The 25800-nt window shown below is 36.3% G+C and overlaps 1 pseudogene; it reads left to right on the top strand.

The window, feature by feature from the left end:
* LOC107656027 (calcium-dependent secretion activator 1-like) overlaps window positions 1-25800 on the top strand; it is a 109832-nt pseudogene that overhangs the window by 73587 nt on the left and 10445 nt on the right.

Here is a 25800-nt window from a genome sequence, read left to right as displayed (position 1 = left end):
TTTAAGTCTTCATGCATACTGACCTACAGATCATATCAGGACTGATTGATCACTAATAATTTTGAGATGCAGTAGATCAGTTACTAGGCTTTTTGCCAACCCTGCCAGGCAACTTTCCATGCCACTAAATTTGGTCAAAAGCCCCTTATGGCACATGCAGCCGTTGTGCTTTCTGTCTCTTTCTCCTCTGACCCCGTGCTCTTGCATGCCCTGATCCTCTTTTATAGGGAAAAAGAGAGAAATGTATGAGCATCCTGTCTTCTGTTTGGCGTCACAAGTGATGGATTTAACCATTCGTGAGTACCCTGCTCATCTGGAGCCACTCCATCGCTTCCGCCACCCCTCTTTTTCTTTTATTTTCTCGTTTTTTCGTTCTCGAGCACTTTCACAAACAGTTATTCCCTCATGCCCTGACCGGCACCATCCTCTTCTCTTGCTTGCAGTCTGCTTGCCTTTTTCTTTGAGTTTGTCACTTGCATCTTAGGTTGAGTGATTCTGCCACAGGTCTTCCTGTCGCTTTGATCAGACCATCCCGTCCAACTGAGTCAGTGTGGCAGCTGTTCTTTCTGTTTTCTGCTTATTCTTTCTGTTTGTGACTTGAATGCATTTTTACTTTGCTTTTGTGTAAGTCACCCCTCCCCACCTTTGTCCGTTTATCGATGTGTCCCAGATTTACAGTATTGGTCAGGTACAGAGTGAACAAAAATAATTGACATTATCTCCCAACCCAGGAACAAAACAGGGATTCTGACGCGGTTTTCAGACACATTGTGCTTCGAATCGTTTTTTTTTTTGTCTGTAATCCACTCCAACAGCTTATCACTGTGCGTCTTCACTGTTTTTCTGTCTGTGATTTGGTTTATTGTTTCTGTCTTTGGCCAAACTTGATTTCAGACATGTTTCTGGTCTAAAATTGTAAAAGAAGGGGTGTATTGTACTTTATTACTACACAGGAATTTCTGCTTTACTGAAGTACTGTACGTATACTGAGGGAAAAAATGCTTTATACTCTGAATATGTAAACAAAATAGTAAAAAGTAGAAAGTCTGGTCACAGGTCTGTGTGGTTTAAATTTTTGTGCAGCTTAATATTTTTTTTGTAGGAATCTTGGTCCAGTTTTTCTGCATTTCCTTGTATAGAATGTTCAAAAGTTAAAATTCTTTATTTTCACTTTTGATAAATGCATCCTTGTTGGATACAATTTTAAATGTTTAATTTAATTTAATTTAAAAACAGCCAACATAATTCATTTTTAATGTGGTTATTCTTGTTTTTGAAGAGATCAGCAGTCACCACAAAATGGCCTTTCAGGCAGTTAATAATTGTTTATTAATGCATTTAGTTAGCTAGTGGTCACTGTGCTAAATTTAAAGCAATTTTAATATTTTTTTTACTAAACTCTGATAAATTGTGGAAGCCTTTTTATTTTCACTCAAGTATTTTTTGCTTTTGACGCTGTATTTTTACACCTGTTTAAAAAAGGTTTGTTTTTCAACCTAAAACAACCACTCCAGTAGAGTTTCTTTCACACAGTCTCTCATGGAATGATAGAGTGGATCACGGGTCTTTCACTGTTTAGAAGCCCTGTCCTTGAACGCCTCTTTCTTTCTTCTTCTGTCCTTCTCTTTCTACTTCCCGATCAGAACTCACATCTGAAACAAAATGAAAGCTTATCCCTTCTCCCTTTTCTCTTTCCCCTTCTTTCTCCCTTCCCTCTTCCTTTTTCTCTTTCTTTCTTTTTAGTAGAGAAATCTCAGAGGGATCAGAAGGATGCAGGTGACATCTTTTGTCTGACTTACTATTAAATTCATTTTAAAACAGCCCCTCACCCTCCCCGAGCTCTAAACATAACCAGCTCACAGCATTCACATGGCAAGTTAAGCAGACGTAAAGGGAACCATGGGAATGTTGGGACAACGTTATGAAAATGTCTCCTACACTTTGCACTCTCCTAAACATTGCATCTTAATGTAGATGCATTTTCCATGAGCTGGTAAGCGCTTTATAAATACATTACCAGTCTATGGAACATGCAGAATGAGTATTTCTTTAATTCTTAAACTTCCAAAAATCGAAATAAATAAATAATAATAATTTGCCTATGTTAATTACAATTAAAGTGATACTCTCTCTGCACCAAGTGCGTGATTAAAGTAACACTTTACTATAAGATTCAATTCTTTAACATTAGTTAATGCATTAGATATCATCAACTTGCAATGCATACTTTTTTTTTTACAGCATTTATTAATCTAGGTTAGATTATTACATTTATTATATATTAAAAATATATATTGTATATAAATATACTACTACACGATACACGTTTCATTATTCATGTTTGTTCACAGAACATTTACTAATGTTATTTTATAACATTATTATTTCAAAACATTAAATGTTAACTCTGTGTCTATCAATTAGCATTAACCACGATTAATAAATGTTGTAAAACAGTTCATTGCTTGTTTATATATATTACTTAAGGCTAATGCTTACAAATTGAACCTTAGTGTAAAGTGTTACAGAAAAATCTCTAATGGGTCAAATAGCAATACTGATGCACTGTTAATGATTTTTTTTCAGTTCATATCATATTGCCGATTTTCCATTAGTGTAAATATGGTGACATGACGGAGTCTGTGTGTGGTTTCTGAAACCTTAACAAAAATATTTAAAAAAATACATATAGTTAATCTACAAAGTACAGTATGTCATGGATTGTTTTAGAAACCCTCCATTCATGTCTTGAATTAGGGAAATCGGGTATTTCAAAATGTCTAAGTCTTTTTGGATGCTTTTGAAAAATAATCCAAATGTCAAAATGCTGTTCATCGCAATTGAAATACCTGATTTTGCGCTAGTACATGACATTTCGTCCCTGCATGGACAGTAACCCTTTAAAAGGCCACGAATATTATATTTTGTGAAAGTCTTCAGTCCTACTGAAGGAGCTGAAGATGACTGAGATACAATTAGATGAAAGGTCAGAGGGTTAATTCACATTTAAGGGGCGTGTGCTTTGTGTTTAGTGATGAAAGCACTGTTGACTGAGAGGGGGGTGTGACTCTTCAAAATGATGTTAATTGTTTTGACATTTGTCACACAGCAAATGACTTCACTTCCTAGTTCCTCTGTCTTTGTGTTCCTCCATCAAAGTGCCACATTTACCACAGTCAAAAAAAGACAATGCTGAAAGATCTCAAAAACTGACAGCGCAAACAAATCTTTGTTCAAAACCAACAGCAGCTACACAAACAAAAATCAGTTAGGTTTGTTACGACCGTCTAGGGCCAGTGGCAACATAAATGAAACGCGCACTCAAACAAAAAAAAGATTTATTAACAAACTTATAATGAAAATGAGTAACAAAGGGAACAAATTCAGGAGTGGACAAGGCCAAAATAACAAACAAAAGTTAACTAATTTTAGTATACCCTAAATTCTCTAACCAAAATAAAACATAGGAAAAAAAAGAAATACAACACAACTTCCCTAACTCCCTTAACCCAAAACATAGAACAAACAATATAAAAGAAATGGCGTCACACTCCCTACTTCCCTTAAACTAGATATTTACAAATACAATTGGAACCCCAAGACAAAGCAAAACAAATGGCACGCATTCGGCCTCCTAGAGTGTTTGGGGAGGTCCTTTTCACTGGAACCAGGACAGGACCAATCAGGAGCAGACCAATCAGGATCTCTGCTGGCTTGAGTACAGGCCACGCCTTTTCCTGCACAGACACACTCAGAAATACATACACAATTCAAAAGACCCGAGATGTAACAGGTTGTCTAAATCATCACATAAAAACACCCTCTCAGCAATATGAGCTACAGTATAAAACATGTATCCATACACCATGGTCTCATAAATGTCTCTTTACTTTGCAATCCCATCCTTAACCAAAAGCAATAAACAATTTGCTTTATATTGTGTGTATTCATCATGCTTAAGACCATTGAACATATTTCCATTTTCACAACAGTCCACTATAAACTAGTATATGATTTCTTTAATTTCATACTCTTATATTTAAATGAACTCCTGTCGTTCTCCGTGTCATATAATGACAGATGAGATAGACAATGAAGGGTACATTGAAGTATGACATGTTTAAGAGAGAGGTGCTGCCAGCTTGTATTGACAGAGAGAGGTAGGAAATGAGATGACATAAATTCCTGCATGTGCTGAACATTATGCATGATGACTATAACATATTTGTTGTCGTTTTTATCCTTTCTTTTCCCTCAGTTCCTTGGTTTGACTCATTATACTTGCGTTGCTCTTTATTGACTCATTATGGTTCGTGTCTACAGAGCTGAGTGTTGACAGAGTGTCAAGATTATGCTAAATCGTTAACTAAGACAGCAGAGTTGATATATGCAGCAGCTAATTTGTGGTTCATCAAGTCAGTTTTTTTTTTTCCAGAGAGAACATTTATGAAATTCAAATGAAAATTTAGACATAATTCTGAACTTTACCCTTGTCTTACCTACTCTGTAATTTTAATTATCATCTAAATTTGTTGTATTCATAGCAGATATGCTTATGAAGTGAGTCCTCGGAAAAGGATTTAAATTAAATACTATTTAATTCACTGTTAAAACATAATGTATTTTTCTGCTTTGCAGACAGTACATATTAAGTTTAAAATCACATGAAGTGAAATGCAGTTTACTTTAGGCATCAGACAGGCTGAGGAAAGTCCAGTGTTTTCTGTGTGCGTGTATTTGTATGTCTGTATTAACTGTTGTACCTTTGTGCCTCAGAAAATGTAGGGCGCTTAGTCACACCTGCCAAAAAGCTTGAGGACACGCTCCGTCTGGCCGAGCTGGTCATAGAGGTGCTCCAGCAGAATGAAGAACATCATGCAGAAGTGAGTGTGCCAGACATTACGTGGTAGACATGCTTAAATATACAAGTATGAAAAGAAATATGTCAGGGGCATAGTTATGTGAAAACAAACAATGCTGATTCAATAATAAGGCCTCAGAGCAACTTAAAATGTTTTCAATAATAATAATATTAAAAAACAAAAAAAAAGGGTCCTCAATGGCTGCTAGCTCTATTTAGGTGACATTCCCCATTAGAGCATCATCATCTCACAGACAACAGCAGAATATACTGTATGTGACCCTGGACCACAAACCAGTCATAAGGGTCAATTTTTTTAAATTGAGATTTATACCGCATCTGAAAGCTGAATAAATACGCTTTCCATTGATGTATGGTTTGTTAGGATAGGTCAATATTTGGTCGAGATACAACTATTTGAAAATCTGGAATCTGAGGGTGCAAAAAAAATCTAAATACTGAGAAAACCGCCTTTAAAGTTGTCCAGATGAAGTTCTTAGCAATGCATATTACTAATCAAAAATTAAGTTTTGATATATTTACAGTAGGAAATTTACCAAATATCTTCATGGAACATGATCTTTACTTAATATCCTAATGATTTTTGGCATAAAAGAAAAATCGATAATTTTGACCCATACAATGTTTCATTGGCTATTGCTACAAATATACCCCAGCGACTTAAGACTGGTTTTGTGGTCCAGGGTCACATATGTGTGTTTTTGTGTTTTTAAATTATGTGCTCCGCAGGCTACACACCCAAGTGTGGGAGGTCAGGCGGTACAGTATTTTTTTTATTTATTTTTTTCTGTCATCAGTGGCATACCCTGCTCTTGCATGCCAGTCTCATGATCTGGCCTGCCCTGGAAGAGGCTTTACATGGGCATAGCAAATCAGGAGTCAGGCATCTGCAGGGTGGATTTATTTAATTTCAGTTCAGCTCATTCTAAGTTAATTAAAGAGTTAAATTCAGAACTAGATAGATAGATAGATAGATAGATAGATAGATAGATAGATGCTCCGCAGGCTACACACCCAAGTGTGGGAGGTCAGGCGGTACAGTATTTTTTTTATTTATTTTTTTCTGTCATCAGTGGCATACCCTGCTCTTGCATGCCAGTCTCATGATCTGGCCTGCCCTGGAAGAGGCTTTACATGGGCATAGCAAATCAGGAGTCAGGCATCTGCAGGGTGGATTTATTTAATTTCAGTTCAGCTCATTCTAAGTTAATTAAAGAGTTAAATTCAGAACTAGATAGATAGATAGATAGATAGATAGATAGATAGATAGAACTGAACTGAAATTACTGTCACATTGACTGAGTACATTCCAGTTTGAAGGCATCATAGTCAATGGACAAAATTACTACAGCTGTGCTAAGTTGTTCATCATCATTTCAGTTTATTTCAAGTCTGTTACTCTGTTTTTTTGTTTTCTTTTGTAAATTCCATTTACACTTCTAGTACCAGGTTCATTAAACCATTAAAGGAATAGTTCACCCAAAATTCATTAAGAACAAAAAGAGGATATTTTCAATTATGTCTTTTTTTGTCTGTCTGTTTGTTTGTAGTCCATACAATGAAAATCAGTTGGGTCCAATGTTGGTTGGGACCACACTGACTCTAATTATATAAACAAAAAGATTATTCAAAATATCTGCCTACAGAAATGGCTACAGGCTTGGAACAACATAGTCATACTTTACTCAATAATTATTCATTTTTGGGTGGCTTATCCCTTTAAGCACATAAAATCATTTTAAATAAATATGTCCACTAAAGTGCATGGAATTGTTTATGGTATTTTACATAGTCCAGTCATTTATCATGCCCCTAAAATTGCATGTTCAAATGTAAATGTGCATCATGTACATGCACAAAATAATTTAATACATTTGGTAAATTGATGGACATACATATATATCATGTAATTTTTACGCCATCAGTGACAATTGCACGTCAAGACCTAGAATCTTTACAAGCATACCAAACTGTCTTAAGCATAAGAATTATTTAATTATTAAACATTATTTCTTGTGTTTGTTTGCTTCCTTTTGATCAAGATCACTGTCAGTCATTCTTAACTGTTTTCACATTGTTTTCCAATTGCAATTTAAAGCCCTTTAATGCTGAAGAATTTATGATAATCAAGTACTCAAACCAAAACACAGAGCGAAGAAAATCTCACGTAACTCTTACTGTTTTTCATGACTTGTTTGTTGGCTGGAAAACGTTGGACAGGGTAAAGAGGTATGTAGACCATAGAGTCCCCCTCCATGTGCATGTCGCAGCCCCTGCACCATGGATGGAGGGATTTCCACCTTTTCCCCCTAATTTCGTCCTCCCCATCTCTGCCTGGACACCCCATCCTTCCCCTGTTCAGCTGTCGCTGTGGAGCATTGAGCAAGTTGCTTGTTTCCACAAGCACAAGGGGACAGTGCTTCACCTGTGGAAGCAGACACCCCAAAAAACCTCAATGAAAATGAGAATGGTCTCATTTTCACCCTTGCACAACCCCAATAATCTCCAAACTCTCCTCTGTTTTGTGTTTTTCAGCTTGGTTTGGTCTGCTAGCTTCACTTACCAGCTCTGACTACAAATATAAAACTGTGTAACAAATGCACTTATCTGTGTTTTTTGGGAGAGATGTTGCAAGAAAAAAAACTGGTCTCAAAAATACTGGTATGAAAATTTGTTTGAGTGGTCAGTGACAACAGCATGCCTTTTTAAAGGAGAGGAAGCCATGATCTACATTAACTTTTCATTTGTCTAACACGCTTGATGCATATCTACAGGCCAGATGTGTTACACACAGCAGCGCGGTTTGATCAGCAGCAGAGGAATCTCATATACAGGAGACATAATTGCACTCTTAAAAATATATATGCAATAGAAAGAACCTTTTTAGGTTCCCCAAAGGACCTTTCTGAACTTTTTTTTATTATAAAGAACCTTTTGTGTAATGTAAATGTTTCATGGATGTTAAAGGTCTTCATGGAACCAACAACGCCAATAAAGAACTTTTATGTTTAGGAGTGTATTTAAAATGATTTTGTTTTGAACAGAGAAACAATGCTAATAATTACTGAGATTGTGCTGCTAATCAATGCTGCTGCTGCATGCTGGGAATTTGTTTGTTACAAAGGCTTAAATTCCTGTGCATGGACTTCACATCTGCAAAATGGAAAGTAAATAAAGGATATACTTTAAATATAAATCAATGTATGTGAATTAGACATTAGCTGTGCTTTTAAGAAGAGGGAGTAGCATGAGAGTTTTAATGCATGAGATAAGCTCATGACACGCCACAGACACAAAGATGAAAAATTGCATTACTGGAGAGTCTGGCATAAATCTCAAAACTGTTTCAGTTTAATTTTTATAGATCTGTGGACTGTCATGCCCTTAAATATAAGAGAAAGGACTAAACTTGAGTGTATGTCTTTATATTACAAGGCTAATTTTATTTTTGATTTCATTTCCCCCTTTTTCTGGCTCTTGTGTTGCCTCTGTTTCTCTTTCTCTCGCTGCAGGCATTTGCTTGGTGGTCAGACCTGATGGTTGAACATGCCGAGACGTTTCTGTCTCTATATGCTGTGGACATGGACGCGGCACTGGAGGTCCAACCACCAGACAGCTGGGACAGCTTCCCTCTCTTTCAGCTGCTCAATGACTTCCTGCGCATTGACTGTGAGTATTTGCAATGATCTTTTCTGGACAGGTCCACATATTTTATGTCTTATCAAATGAATATTGTAGTTTAAATACAAGGTAATTTCTATTGACACCATATGTGTCTCATATACTGCCAGAAACATTCTTTCAAACGTTCAAGAATTTATTTTAATTAATATATATAGATAGAGAGAGAGAGAATAATCATGGTTATCATAAACGAATAAATGAAATTAATGAAATTGGAAATTGTCATATCTACAGTCCATAATATTTGCATATTTGTGATGTTGCATGCCTGCAATAGGTTACAAATTGCAACAAAGCGAAGCTTTAAGAGACAGTATAGAAGAATTAAGGCCCAAATAGCGAACCCCGCAGGGGGTCGTACCAACACATTGAATGTAAAGAGTTTGCTCAAGGCCTTATCACGTCTCTAATGAACTGAAGTCAATGGGGTGCTGTCCATGGTGCTGAATCCAAACTGCCATGGGCTGCAGTTGACTAATTATCCTAGTGGCATTCTTTGCACAGCTTGACAGGTTGTTGTCTGGTAACCTATTCTTGATATTGGATTGCTTTTTTCTTCTGGGAGAGCTAGAGCTTGAGAAATCAAGAGTGTGTACTATGTATAAAATAAACAATTTAACAGCCTTTTCCTTTTTAAAGTATATTTAAATTGTATTTTATTTTTGAATATTGTTTCCCTTACATTCACATGCTTGGTATTTATTTGTTTGTTAGCTTGCTTTTTGTTTGTATTTGTTTATTTTTGTTCTTCTGTCTCTTCTCCTCTTCTTCTATGAGAGATTGTGTCTTATAATTAATATCTTAAATTTAAAAAATGGAATTATTCTTAATAATCTCTTGTAAAGAAGGGAGCAAAGGTCTTTTATATACATGGTCTGTTTTTCAGCATTCCAGCAGATAAAGACCTTCTTATCCATCTTATTTTTAAGGGCTCTAAATTATAAACATGATCAAGACATTGTACACAATCTACGACATGCCTTCTGTCATCTGATTGATGCTTCAAATTTTTTTAGCAAGTAAAAAGCCTTTTAGTGTAATTCTGAAAACACCCGCCTTCATGTCGATTCATGTGTCTTTTTGCTGCACAACCTTTGCTGATTTTATAACATAAATTTAAGATACTTTACATTGTTAGTAATATTTCAAGAAGAACACTTACTGATCTTTTTTAAAATCATCTCCAAATTGCATATTTTTGCTCAGTTTGGACCTCTGAGTTTTTTCTTCTTCTTTGAGTATTAGCTCCATATTCTCAATATATCATATATGAGCCATAAAAGCTTGATGCAATAAATATGATACTTAAAAAACACAAATGCAAACTTTTAAAATGAATTATATTTTGTCTAAAGTTCCAATAAGCTTAACAGGGTTAAACACAATCTAGTTACCCAATCTAGCACCATGTAGTTCCCCATAAACCCACACACATATTACTCCTCGCTACAACACAGACACATATCACCTCCCTCTGGCCTCCTCACACACAAGCACACTTGCATAAACACAAACACAAACAAACACCATCGAGCGACAGCCTACAGCGTGCACTACATCTGTGGAACAGGACATTCAGCATGGAAGGTCACTATCGTCCTGTGACTGTAGCACTGAGCTAGGCATGAAACAGCCTTAACACCAGACAGGCGCTAAAGCAGAAGCTATTCATGCTGCTAATGAGGTCTAAAACAGAGGAGCCTGGGAGACCCCACTGCCCCGGCCACTTGCTCGCGGACAAACACAGCCAAGTGTACAACCACCGCCGCTCAAGTGGCTAATTGGAACAGAGCAATCAGGGAAGCAATCAAACATGGCTCCTACTGCGAATGATCGACCTTGAGTACAACAAGAGAGATAGTGAGAGAGCGAAGTGAGAGAAATAGAGATGCTATGACTACTATGCTTAGTCATTACATGCTAAAAAATGCATGTTTCCACCAATACAGTAGACTTTCTTCAGTCTTCAATTCTCTTCACTTCAGTGTCACTGGATCCTAAAGAAATCATTTAAAAAAAAAATGAGAAAGTTTGCCACTGACTACTTGGGCCTTTTTTGTTGTTTTATTTTATTTTTGTGTTTACTACTTTTTTTTTTTTTGCTAAAAATGATCCAATCCAAACGTCAGAGTTTAAACAGCATCTAGACATGTCCCAAATTTGAATGAAAGGGTTGCAAAAATTGCAACCAATAAAATAAATCAAAAATCACTTGTATAATATTTAGTTTGATCTCCTGAAATTAACAAAAATTGTCAGGCCTTACTAGCATGTATCCTGTTGAAAGTGCCATAACACTTCAATGTTTTGCCACCTTAATTTTTCAGATTTGCTTAGTCACACATTGTCTGCTGTTACTACTAGATGTCAGCAATCATTCATTCAGTTCTTTCTCTCTTTCCCACTTTTCGTTTTCGCTGTTTCAGATAATCTATGTAATGGGAAGTTTCATAAGCACCTGCAAGACCTGTTTGCCCCTCTGGTGGTGAGGTATGTGGATCTAATGGAGTACTCCATAGCTCAGTCCATACACAGAGGATTTGAACGAGAGTCTTGGGAACCTGTCAAGTAAGCAAAACACGTTTTCATTTTAAACGTTTATGATGAAGATGTTAATTCAGTACAGTTATAAAAAAATAAAAATGCATGCTTGGCCTTCCGCAGTCTTCTTGTGTTCAGAAACAGCTAAGTGGATACCAACAGACTGAAAAAGGTTTCACAATGTGTTTTGTGTCTTTTTCTTTTCCTGAATCTTTTTTAGCACATGTCTATTTGTTTTTAACAGCTTAAAAGTAATTATTTTCAAGATTAAGTTTTTTTTTTTCTTTAAGTAGCACTAATTTTCTTACAGTCCAAACCAGCCCTGCTTGTTGAACTTGAGAAACAATCTTACATGATTCCCAAATATACCAGTCATCAGAATAACTTGGAATCACTCGACAAAGCAACATACTGGAAGACAAAGTGTGTGACTGTAAGAATGTTAATGCTAATTGAATCAACAATCTGCACTTCAGCAGAAACAAAAGTGTGTGTTTTCTTGTAAAACCCAGAGCCAAAGTGGTGATGATGTGATTCACTCCTTCTCATGTGCACTTCTCATCTCTACAACACCATCATATCTCTGAATTAATTCTTCATCTTGTGCTGTAAACATACTGTACATAATGCTGTTTCTGTATCACCCACACTTTCTTTTGTGCATCTACATCACTGCATTCTTTTTTCTGTGTTTTTTTTTTCCCTTTTCCACAGGAGTTTAACAAGTAATCTGCCCAGTGTCAGCCTACCAAATGTGAATCTACAAATGCCTAAAGTACCAAATCTACCAGTGTCAGTTAATCTGCCACCAATGCAAATGCCTAGCTTTTCCACCCCCAACTGGATACCGGGTTTATCTGACACTGAGTGTGTACTGAGTCTGTACCGGATTCTAATACATGCATGCGTGGCCTTAGCATGAACATATTGTCTTTATTTTATACTGAATTCCAATTCGAATTCACCCCAGATCAATTGTAGGTATAGGTTTTCATGTGGAAAGTCTTTGCAGTTGAGGACTTCAGAATTTCTAAAATGATATTATGGAACATCTAACATTTTACATTATATATATATACAGTATATATATATATATATATATATATTGTTTTTTTTTTTTGTTTTTTTTGAGCCAAATAGTTCAACCACAGATCGCTCGATGTGTTTCCGATAAGAATTTCACAACTAAATTAAATATTTTTTTTTACAGCTTAACACAATCTGTTGTTGATTTACTATGTTTAGGATCATTGTCATGTGTCATAATGCACATAAAAGGCAATAAACACAAACAGATGCTTTGAAATTCTGCTTTAGATAAACAGATGCTGTGCAAGAGGCCAGAATCTCACTTATTGATTTTTTTTTTGTAGGTAAATATGATAAATTGTATTTATTTATTTTTTCTTATTGGATCATATGGTAGTGTGTTATATATTTACAATTTTAATTAACTGATTTTAGTCTTAGGAGAAGTTTGGTAATTTGGAGACCCTTTTTCTGGGTTTAAAATGAATATTATGTCAGTGAAGTAAGCTTCTTTTTTAACAGCTTGTGTAACAAACAGTTTAAAGAAGGCTTACTTTAGAGCATCTTCATTAAAGTTTGAGTAGCTTGTAGCTTGACAAAGTACAAATTTCAAAGTATGCACATAAAAACAAAATGAAAAACATAGTAATGAAGCATTACATCTTGACTCACATGAAGATAACATTATAGTAGTAATATAAAATCTAATTTACAAAACTGTAATTTAAAAATTAAAAAAAAAAAAAAATTTTAAACTGTACATGCAGAATCAGCTACTTTCTTTACATGTGTGGAAATTTTCTACATAAACATTGCCTATGAATTAAGAATTTGTGATTTTAGGGAGTTGACAGAGGTGCGCCAAGGGAATTTTAGCTTATATTTAGACATGATAATTAAAAACCGATACTCCAAATCTTAGCATATTACCACTTTCCAGATGAGAGTGAAATACCTTATGCGCTGCATGTGTTGGAAAAAAATTATGTATGCACACACAGACATAATTATGCATTCTGAGTGAGACTCGGTGTAAATATTCCATCTCTAAGGTGTAATAGTGGGTAAACAACAAAGGTTGCCAAAACTAGACGACACCACCTCAAAATGTTAGTATCTGTCTTGGCATGTCAGACTAAATTATTTCAACTTTGTAGAAATTAGTGTTTATAAATTTCAGTTATGTTATGTTTCAGGCTAAGGCCACATTATGGAAACAATTTTTAACCCAAAAAGCCCTACGCATGTTGAAGGGTTGGAAGATACAAATAACACACTACAAAATATATATGTTTTGCTAGCTACATATTAAAGCTTAAGTGTGTCATACTTCTGCACTAGCGGCACCAAACAGAATCACAGAAATAACTAGAAGGGAACATTTGTTAGGACAATTTGTTAAATGTTGGTTAGACTCTTCTTAATTCTGAAAAGTTTTAACACTGCTAAATATTGTTGCTTGATTGCCAAGGTATTTTGTATGGATGGTTCTAATGTTTTCTGTGTGGACACATAAATGTCAAGCGAACATAAAAGCAATTTCAGACATCTTTGTTCAGCCCTGTCCCAAACTCATGCCATTGGCTGAGCCAAAGTTGTTAATTTCAGCCACTAAAACAAAAAGATTGCAGTTTTGTTTGATGCCGCATGTAGCACAGAAATGACACGCTTCACCTTTAACAAAATTATTCACAATATCATGGTCAAATGGTTAGATGCTCTTGGTTTCTGGTCATGAATAAGCAATGCTGCTTTAACATCTTGTATCTTTCCAACATCTTCCTGCTTTCCCTTTTTCTATTAGAATAGAGCAGGATACAGTTGTCCTTTCTCTTTCCTCTTGCTGTATTTGATAGGTAATGGTTCCTAGAGTAGTAGCACTCCAGCTGTAGCCTGTTTTAGGGTGTCAGGATGGGAATACTGAGGAAGATCACCCCCATCCCACTTTTGCTCCTGTCCTGTTTCCCTCATCTACAGTGTGACAGACAATGCTCTGAAGTGATATACAAGCTTCAGAGAAACAGGCATCTGCTTTCAGTAGAAACCAAATATAAGACTTTAAAAGGACTGGTTGTGTGAGAAACCCAAACTGCATGGTTTCTCACAGCAGTCATTTTTGGTGTTTTTCACACGATGGCTTAACGTTCTTGTTTGAGGTCTAATTTGGTAGATTTTAATAGAGTATCTATTTCTTTATTTATTTATTCATTTTAAATTTTAATTGCAAAATGTTGTGTTATAAAGTATTGTAAAAAACTCCCATTTTTCTAATTCATCATTTTCATTTCAAATTCTATTATCAGCTCAACAGTTTCAGTGAAAAATTTAATGAAAAATTATTTTAGTATTTTTCTATTAATCAGTGGTAACATACATCTTTGGATACTTCTCCTTCAGTCATTTTGCAATGACTGGAGCCTTGTGAACCAAACAACATTTGAGTCCATTGACTTTATATATATATATATATATATATATATATATATAAATCAATTCATAATATATAAATGTGTTAAGATTATATATTGAATTGAATTGAATATACTGTTAGAATAAATAAATAAAATATTGATACAATTAATTATTGATTGTTGGTCAGTATCAGTCTTTCTTTTATTTATTTATTTATCAACAGACACTCGCATACAGAAGTAGAAGGATGTGTAGAAATATATCCTACTGCTGTATGTGAGTGTCTGTTGAGTCTGAGACCCCATTTTAGCAGAATTGAGTATAAATGAATCAAGTGTGAAAGCTCCTACAGAGTCTTCTAACTAAATCTGGCTTCAGTGTGAAGCTCTCTGATTCAGTTGATCCAAAAATATTTTTCCACTGAAGATGCCTTGGCCTGCTGGCTGTTTGAGGACTCATACATGCGGCTGTAAGGAATGGAGTGAGAGTTAGTCTGTTTTCCTCTATGATCCATTCTTCATTCACTTCAGACCATGTGGCCTTAAAATTGGCTCCATCCAAACAGATCTATGCCTTTAGTCAGATCAGTTGAAAGTCTGGGACTGTAGCTTCTCCTGCCACTTCATACACATACAGCCTTTACTTGTGATCTTGAAATTCTCTTTTGACATCATTCTGCATGTTTTATCTTTCCTGTACTCAAACAACCAGGGCTGCGTTTCCCAAAAGCATCGTAAGCTTAAGTTGATTGTAGCTCCATTGGTTTCAATGGGTCTACGATGTACTTAAGCATACGATGCTTTTGGGAAACGCAGCCCAGGCCTGACTGGTTATCATTTTGTTTTAGGATTAACCATTTATTTTTTCCATGGAACGATCGCCAATTAGGTTGTTCTGAAGCCATCAGAGCACCTCTGTAACGATTGGGAAGTGGTAAAAATAACTAAACCGAATGTGTCACCCTGGAGTGTGGACTTGAAACAGGTTTTGTCTTCTTTAACCCCCCACCCCCCTGCCCTTTGACCTTCCTACTTCCTGACCTTGGAGCTTTCCCTTCCTGATATACAGCTTTGATTAAAATAATTGAATGTATATCTCTGACTGTCTCCTCTGCACATGTCCTGGTGTTGGCAGTAATGGATCAGGGACATCAGAAGACTTGTTTTGGAAGCTGGATGCATTGCAGACTTTCATCAGAGACCTGCACTGGCCAGAAGAAGAGTTTGCCAAGCACTTGGAGAGCCGACTCAAACTCATGTCCAGTGACATGATCGAGTCCTGTGTAAAAAGGTGAGACTTGAAAACATTGTTGACAGTTATTTGATGAACTTTGCAGTGCTAATAATGACTTTTTCCTGTTTGAAGCTGCTTTGAAACAATCTGTAATGTATAAACAGCCATAGAATTGACTTAACTGCTGCATTTTGACAGTGGACACTTTATTTGTTCAAGACACGTTTTGGTTTGTCCTGCTGGTTTATCCAAAACTGTTTTAAGCAGCATTTTGTTCATAATTTTTTTAATAATATTATTATGACACCACATTAATTGAGAGACTACATCCTCACTTAGTAGTAATCACTTAAGTACACTTTAGTAGACAGTACATATAAGCAGTGAAGTCGTTTTTGTAAAATCTGCTGGCTTTTCCATTTGAATAACAGAAAAAGGGCTGGCTGATTTTCAGTATGCAGGCCCACATTTGTAATCCTTTTACTTGTTTTGGGGATGTCAAGCAGGACGTCTTCTTAGCTGCATTCTTCCAGTCACTCTTAAATCGTAATAAACTCTTTGTCATTCTTGCTGTGAGTGAAGACGTGATTTGAAGTGCTTTAAGAAACTGTTGTATGTAATGTCATGGTAATTTGCTGATTCAGTAACAAGTAAAATAATCCACCCCTTTTCCTTTTCCAATCTACACAAAGAAGTTTTATTATGCTAAAAATGTGGAACATAAAACACTAATTTGTGTGTTTTGTTTATGTATTTATTTAGATCCTTTGCTGCCTCTCAGTCATCTCATACGTTACAGTTCAACCAAATATATAGTTTGCCTATATCTACTGTACTACTTAGAATGCCAGTTGCTAATGAGAGTTTAAAGGACAAGTTCACTTCCAGAATGAAAATTTCCTGATAATTTACTCACCCCCATATCATCCAAGATGTTCATGTCTTTCTTTCTTCCGCTGAAAAGAAATTAAGGTTTTTGAGGAAAACATTCCAGGATTTTTCTCCATGATGGCCAACTTCAATGGTGGCCAATGGGTTGAAGGTCCAAATTCAGTGTTTCAGTTTCAGTGCAACTTCAAAGGGCTCTACACAATCCCATCCGAGGAATAAGAGTCTTATCTTGCAAAACGATCTGCCATTTTTTTTATAAAAAAAAAAAAAAAAAAAAAAATTTCTATACATTTTATATACCTCTTTATATTTCTTTCCAACGTGACTACGTAATGCACGAGGGTCGAGCTAGTGCAAGATGAGCATTTGTAGTTAAAAAGTATTTCAATCATGACAACTCTCTGAACATTTTAGCATGGTGATGGATATGACAATGTTAATGTATTTGGTCTTGGCGGAATTGCTGCTGCTGTTGGTCATTGCTGCAAGGCAGTAAGCTCATTGGCTGCATATGCAGCATGAACCAATCAGCTTGTGCCAAGTCGTTTAAAACCACTTATTCTCTGGGGTAATGTTTACCCTACACACATACAATGGAGGAAATGAAAAAAAATGGTTTCATTGTAAAGAAAACCCTTTGAACTACAAAATATGAGTGTAATTCTTTATAAATAACATTATATATTTTTCAAATATTACAATAAACACAAAAAAGCATAGGCGCTTTTGGAGTTTTAAAATAAATTATTTTTTTTTTAATTCTGTAATTCAGGTTCTATTAGGTCCAGCTCTCTGCAGTTTACTTTGTTTGATGCCACTAGATGCCAAAAAGTACCAGAAAAAAAGAATCTTTCAAATAACAGCTTCTAAACAGGAGTTACTACATTATTTGTGAAGCGAGTCAGAATGTCTATCTCTGCATCGAAATGTGTCATTGTGAGTTTCCTTTGCAAAAACAGGCTTTCACTGAAATGCATAATGTACTGTACTTTTCTGTCAATAAACAGTGTATCAGATTGCTAGCTGTGCTTTTACGTTTCAAAACAATGATTAAAATATCAAAAACGGCTCAAAAACATGCTCATAAAGCCTTACCAGACGCGCATTCATTCCTCTCCATGGCACCGCTGAACATTCTTCACCATATATAACTTGTAATATGATTATCATAGATTGATATTATCCGAGCCGCATGTGCAGTACCCTTTCCGTGAGGGAAACTCGCCTTCAAAACACAGAGTCCACAAACTACAGCCCCCAATGTACAGCGTACATTCCCGGATGTGAAGACCCCCCTCTCCCCCCTCTAGTGACACAGAGGTGTCAAATTTCACGGCTCTGAAATGGCCGCTGAGTTGAGAGACATGTAATCTGACCAATTGCAGTCCACAACCGAACGCAGATCTCTATAACATCAGACGCGCTGGCTGAGAACGCTTTTGATATGGGGAGCGCGTGTTTGCCAGAAGCGCGTCTATTGCGCAATCCTATGTAAATGAAGCATAAACATTTTTTAACGTGATTTTGGACCCGTATCCGGGTCCGCAGAGTTTAAGTGGTTTTAACTCTCTGAATATCATCAGTTACGTTAACACCTCGTCAGAATGTGCCATCTAGAGTTTCATGACTGAACAGTCAAATATATATTGAAAATATATATTTTGTAATTTTTTTTTAGAAAATGACAGATCATTTTGCTACATAAGACCCTTATTCCTCAGAAAAATCCTGGAAAGTTTTCCTTAAAAACCTTCATTTCTATTCGACTGAAGAAAGACATGAACATCTTGGATGACATGGGGGTGAGTAAATTATCAGGAAATTTTTATTCTGAAACTCTTAAATAGTCACATATATTTAGTCTTGTTTCCTGACTTTTTGACAATCCTACACCATTCTAAATGACCAAAGCAACCAATCAGAATTCGATGTCCCTTGTGTTGTTTCAGAACCAGAGCAGCCTTTGAGGTGAAGTTGCAGAAGAGTCCACGCACTACAGACTTCCGTGTCCCCCAGTCCATATGCACCATGTTCAACGTCATGGTGGACGCCAAGGCCCAATCGGCCAAACTATGTGCCATGGAGCTCAGCCAAGAGGTAGACAACACTAACAAATGTATCTTTCTGTTCTCACTTACATCCTTATACACTTCTCGTGTTCTCTATCTTTCTCATCATTGCAAACATGCACTTTCTCTGCCACAATTTTTCAAGTACAACACCCTCATAATGTGCTGATCTGCATACATCTTAGATTGAATATCAATTTACATTGTAAAATCCATTATTCTGTAGTGTTTTGAATTGCATGTATACATCATATGCACCAGCCTACAATATATACAGCAGGTATATGTGAATTGAACATTGTTTTTATTCTCTATGATTGTAAATATATCATTTAAATGCATTTACTGCTGTAGATCTGAATGATTCACCAGCATGGCAACTTTCCGTCATTTCTGAATTTTAATTTAATTTGACTCTGTGCTGGAATGAGACATTTTCTTTTTCTCTCTGTTGCTCTCTAATTGTCACTGTCACCTTGTCTGCTGTATCTTTCTTTTCATCCCTTTTCTCAATCTTGTGAAAGTTTGTTAGAGAATGGGTAAGTGTGGCTAACAATTCAATTGAATTCTCACCTTTATGTCCCAAAGGTATAATTAGCAATCCTAGCAGTTTCCCCCAGTCCTGTGACACTTAAATTGTTTTGATTGTATTACCATATGTGATAGCTGCTTCTGAATATACATGTGCTAGAAGTGAGACATCTCATATCCGTAGCATCTTGAGACAGGTAATGATCTGAACTGAATTAATTACCCAGACGTATTTCATATGGGGTAAATGGAGACAAAGGGATTTTGAGTTTGCACAGATTATCCCAGGTGAAAACCACCAAACAGCTCAAGAAAGCTTGTTGTGATTTCTGCTCATTATGTCTTTCTTTTCCAGAGACAGTACCACTCGCAAATAGACAATCTCATCGAGGAGATGGTGAAAGAAATGATTACTTTACTCGTGGCAAAGGTAGCATTTAAGGAAAACAATATTCCTAAGTTATGTTTTGATATCTACATACAATTGCTTTATTCAAAAAGATAAGTAAAACAGTAAAAGCAGACATTAATTTTCTAAATCATACTGTTTCTTCTTTTCTGTTCATTATTAAATCTCTTGAAATTCATAGCATGAAAATAATGATCAATTATGATAATTTTGCATTTTTAAAAAGACAGTATGTTCTATTTTTTATTTTTGTTTTACAGTTTGTTGTGATCCTAGAGAGTGTTCTGGCAAAGTTGTCACGTTATGATGAAGGCACACTTTTTTCCTCCTTCCTGTCATTTACAGTAAGAACAAATAGTGGCTTAATTTATTAACAATCTCAGACAATTTTAATAAAAAATCTTTTACTTTAGCACAAGATGTTTTCACTCAAAATGCATTATTTCAATTTATTCTTATATTAAAAATTAGCCATCTTCTAAAGATGTGTTATCTTTCATTTAAATTATTATTTTAATTTTAATTTTTATGTCCCTTTTATTTTATAGGTAAAAGCTGCTTCAAAATATGTGGACGTACCTGTAAGTGACAACAGGATTTTTTACTGATGCTCATTTGATTTATCAATCAAACAGTTAATTGTTTATCCACCTTATTTTTCAGTGTGAAAGTAAGCAATTTTCTGTGAATGTGCAAGACTTTCAGTTCATTAGTCGCTGTAGGGAAATAGCGAGAAGAATAACAAAGTGCAGTAAATGGTAAAACTGTTTGCACTACAAACCAGTGTGTTCATAATTAAGATAATACATTAAAATAAGATGGTAAGACAAACTAGTTTGCAATATCATACAGGAAAAAATGCTGTTTTGTACAGCTAAAAATCGCTGGAAGTGGATGAGACCGGAAGCCTCGCACATAAAATTTACAACTGGCCGCACCTGCTCTTACATATTAAATCAACTTATGTTTCTTACTTTTGTTTCTTGTAGACATGAAACCTCAGTAGTAGAAGCATATTAGTTTGGATAATTCATTAATAGTAAGTTACACTTTGTTATCAGAAGATTTGTAACAGCTTTAAGATACGTCTAATAATTACCATGGCCTGCTGTGCAGATGGCCATCTCTTAGCCCCAAATGGCCATTCATATGTATGTGGGAGAGAGTTTTCTCTGTGAAGCTCTCCCCTCTGCAGCAGACAGTGTGATGTGTGTGTTGTGCAACAAAAGCCCGTTGTGAAGATGCTGCTGGGTCCAACTCATTGCATTCAGCATCACATCACTGAGTTTCCTTCAACTGCCAACACATTTGGTCACGACGCGAGGCCTTTTAAATTAAAACCCTGTCAATGAATGCCGGAAGCGTCCTCTCGCTGTCTTTCTCTCTATCTTTATCGTTCTGCTGATGATCTGAGGGTTAGCAAATCCTGTTTCCATGGTAATTGTTTGCTTAATACACAAAATAAAAGTATGTCTCACAAAATTTGCACCCTTTGAAAGGACCCATAGATGTGTGAAGTAAGTTCAATTTACAGCGTCTGACAATTACCAATTCTGATGACCTTCATATGCCTGCTGGCAAATGAAGTGTTTAATTCTCCTCTGAGGCTGAGCAGGGGGGCAGAACACCCCAGAAGATTTACTCTGGGTGGATTTTTCACTTGTTTTGTTGAATAGAATCGTATTAATCAAATAACATTGTTCTCCTGCCGGTCTGTTCAGACTTTGACAGTGACAGCTCATTTTGCACACCTCAGGTTTTGACTATTAGACGTCTAAGAAAATGAGAAAGAAAACACTTTTTTTGTCTGCTTGTCAGATGAAATATAATTTGCTAATTTGACAGTAGACAGTAGCTTCTGCTACTGTACAAAGCAAAATCATCATAAGCGTTAGATTGGCATAGCAATACAGATTTCAGAACAGTGCAGTAAGCGAAATGAGTGTAGCAGTAGTGTAACAATGTATGAAGCACAGCTCACACAGAGGTCATTTTCAAACCATGTAGTTTTCTGGTTGACAACGTGGCAAAATTGCATGACCAACTTGATCCCGATGCAAAATCTTTCGTTTTCATGTGAAATTCCAGATCGCAAATCCAGATCGCAAAAATTCCAGTTGAAATTACTTACTGAACAGTGGTAAATGTCACTGCATTCTCCATTATGAATCCTAGTGAGCTGCTGATAGTATTTTAAAGGAATAGTTCACCCAAAAATGAACAAAATTTTTCTTGCCCTCCAAGACCATCCAAGATGTACCTGTAGATGATTTAGATTTTTCAACAGAACAGATATGGAAAATTTAACATTACATCACTTGTTTGTTAATGGATCCTCTGCAGTGAATGGGTGCCGTCAGAATGAGAGTCCAAACAGCTGATAAAAACATCACAATAATCCACAAGTAATCCACATGACTCCAGTCCATCAATTACTGTCTTGTGAGGTGTGATTTAAATAACATATTATTTAGACATTTTACCTTTATAATGTCACTTCTGGCCAAAATATCAGTTCATAATCCATAATATCGCTTCATCCAGTGAAGAAGTGCATCCCCTGTTGTCCTCTCACATCAAAATTCGCCAGTATATTTGTTTAGAACTGTTTTTGCTTGTAAACAGTGCTTGATATGTGCATATTTCTCTTCTGATTTTTTTTTTTCATTGGAGAAAACAATATTATGGATAGATGACTCATATTTTAGCTTTGAAGTTAAAATCATCTTGATGGATTGGTTCATTGCAAACATGCAGCTTTTCACTTTACAAGACGTTATGGGCTGGAGTTGTGTGGATTACTTGTGGATTATTGTGATGTTTTCATCAGCATTTTTGACTCTCATTCCATTGGTGAGAAAGTGATATAATGCTACATTTCCCCAAATCTGTTCTGATAAATAAACAAACTCATCTACATCTTGGACAACATTTTCATTTTTGGGTAAACTATTTTTTCAAAATGTAAGAATCTTGATTATGCTTGCATTGATATCATTTTAACACATATCCAAGATTGCAGTGACAGTTGATTGTAAAACATATTTCAATCAGTACTGAAAATTGTGTAATTAAAAAGCTGTTGTTGTAGTTAGTTGAGTCTAGATTGTTCTGAATCGGTCACGTATCAGGCTCAATGATGTTTAGGATGCTGCCGCTCACAAGGTTTGGGCTTATGAGGTTTGTGTTTGAGCTGAGTTGTATGCTAATATTTAAATTATATTAAGCAGTAAAACATCTCTTTCTTTCTTTCTTTCTTTCTTTCCTTCATCTGCAGAAACCTGGGATGGATGTTGCCGACAGCTATGTGACATTAGTTCGCCACTCTCAGGATGTCTTGCGGGACAAGGTCAATGAGGAGATGTATATAGAAAGGTTATTTAATGTAAGTAATGGCTGTCTTCTCCCTCTGTGAAGGGGGAGGCCCTCCAAAATGTGACATAACAGCCAGCTAGGAGGGATAAGTCACATTTTGAGATCTGCGTCTCTCTCTTTCTCACTTAATTTCTCTATCTTTTACCCTCTGACTCTAACTTTATCTCTTGCACTGCTTTCTCTGGCTTAACCTTTCCTCTCTGGTTTGCAGTGATGTGTGCATTCCTGAATGTTCTGGCTGTAATATTCCCTTTGCTCTGCTCGTTATTCCTAGTGCAAAATTCTGGAGGAGGATTATCTTAAGATGTGGTCTCACACAAAGGGGCATGCAGATGTGAGCTTAAGCAGTTCAAGCTACCTACAACACACTGCAATCAAAGATAGAGACTGAGAATCTACAGATGACTACACAGACGTAGCTATGTTATGAAAGTTATTGCAGACCTTTGATTAAAGGTTCTAGTTGTTAAGAATAGCTTGCGGTTCAAAGAAGAGAACAGTAGAGTAGATCTCGACATAACAAATGTGTTTTTTTCCCTCTAAGATCTCAACATGTACTTCTGTTCAAAAGTTTGGGGTCAATAAGAAAAAGACAAAAAAGAGAAATATTTTATTCAGATTATTTATCAAATGAGACAGTAAAGACATTTATAATGTCTATAAATGTTTATAATGTACCTGCTTTCAACATTAATAATAAGAAAAATCAGCATATTAGAATGATTTGTGAAGGACACTGAAGATTAGAGTAATGGCTACTAAAAATTCAGCTTTGCATCACAGGAATAAAATACATTTTAAAATGTATTAAAATAGAAAACCAGTATTTAAAATTAAAATATATTTATATATATTTTTTACAATATTTTTGATGTAACAAATGCAGACCTGGTGAGCATAAGACTTCTTTAATATTAAAAAAAATCTTACAGACCAAACTTTTAAATGGTAGTGTACATATGATGTGAGAGATATTTACTCAAAATCTTGAAGTAAAGTTTATTTACACATTTTCTTCTTTGTTTGGAGATTAAAAAGAAATATTGCCATTACAATGTCCCTTTTTTCTCATTGTCGCTGAGAAAGCAACTTTTGTTATGTCAAGATCATGAAAATGGGAGAAAAAAATAATGCATGCCCTCTTAGGGCTTCTATGGAAACCAAACCAATTGGACATGCTAAAACCATCAGAGTGTGATGGATATTGTTTTGTTCATTTTAGCTGATAGTTGGGGCGGGGGGTGCCCTATTTCCGGAGTAAATCTCCCACTAAGGAGATCCAAATAGAGAGAAGCCCTCCAAACCTTGAGCTTATTGTGCTGAAGGCTTAAAGAAAAGGAAAGAATGAGGGAAAACACTGAGGGCAAGAAAGAGGAGTTGAATAAGTAACACTGAAGGGGAGGGCACACAATGGAGAACACTGTCTTAAGAGATGGCCAGGGCCATCATGTTGGTTATAATCCTTTTGTGCTGTCTGTAGACCAGTTTGTTAAGTGTGTGTTGTTGGAGAGGTGTGTTTGCATTGTGTGGCTAAAGACTTGTGTTTATATTCAGAAAGAAAGCCAGAACGGGAGCACCGATCTGGGATCAAATTTCCTGTCTGTTTGCTTGACGCCGCTCCTTGCAAACTCAGGACAAACTGATCTGAAAACAGCACTCCCGCTCTGAAAAGCTTTGTGAATATAGCTCCTCGTATCATATGTGAACAATTCAAGTAAGAATCCTGATCATGGTTCGTCGTTGACTTTCACTGACCCGGGATCAGTAGTCTTACTATGAGATGCTTGAAACATATGAGCTCTGGTTTTTTGAGTGTCCTACAAAAAGGCTGCTTGAATCTGCTGCTGTATGCTAGCTTGTCCTGGTTTTACTTTACTTCTTTCTCCCCTCCTGGAGGGTGTCTGAAAAGATCCTGTGTTCGTTTCTTTGTTCATTAGCTTGGAATGAGATGGTGTCGCTTCTTTTCCATCTGCATTGTGCATTTGCGTTCATTTCCTCGAATGCAAACAAGGAAAAGATCCCATCTGCCTTGTCTTTCCTACCCTCTCATTCCATTTCTCCATTTTCCTTTCTTGTTTTTCCACCTCTTTTCTTGCTCTCTCTCTCTGCGCCTGAACCGAAATGAAACTTATCCTTCATGTCAAGTTGTTTTTGTCACATTATGCCAAGTGGCGTTATTCAGAGTCAAATAATCTTCCTTTGTACATCTACTAGCATGGCCCGTGTCCTCAGAGACTCAGCTCCTACATGCACTTATACACATCCATCCACACAGCCAGCCAACCAGCCCACACTCCCCAACCTCCCGCCCCACCTCCGTCAACCCTAGATGGGCACGCATGGCACATATCTCCCCTCTCCACCCGCTCAAGTGGTCAGGCCTTCATAGTTAGTTGAAAAAGACAACATGTGTACACACATGCGCGCTCACTCCGTCTCACACACGCTAACACGCACACTCTGGTCCTCACTGTTATGCTAAACAGCCATTGAAATAGCACCGCTCTTTATCGGGGGCTCCAGGCAACCTGCTCAAATGTTTTCTTGTTACTTTGTCATTTCACTTGTTAAAGGTGTCATAACATCCTCCACAATGAGCCATAACACCAAATGCTGTTGTTTTAAACCTGCTACACTCACCCTATTTAAAAATGGCATTCAGTTCGTTATAACAAAAAAGACATATAGAGGAGATTATAGTATCGACGGCACTAATTAAATGGGTTTAAAGAACAGCAGCACCC

Source organism: Sinocyclocheilus anshuiensis, unplaced genomic scaffold (assembly GCF_001515605.1).
Source record: "Sinocyclocheilus anshuiensis isolate Anshui unplaced genomic scaffold, SAMN03320099.WGS_v1.1 scaffold51, whole genome shotgun sequence".
In the NCBI taxonomy this organism is placed as follows: Eukaryota; Metazoa; Chordata; class Actinopteri; order Cypriniformes; family Cyprinidae; genus Sinocyclocheilus; species Sinocyclocheilus anshuiensis.
This window is presented reverse-complemented; position numbering and strand designations above follow the sequence as displayed.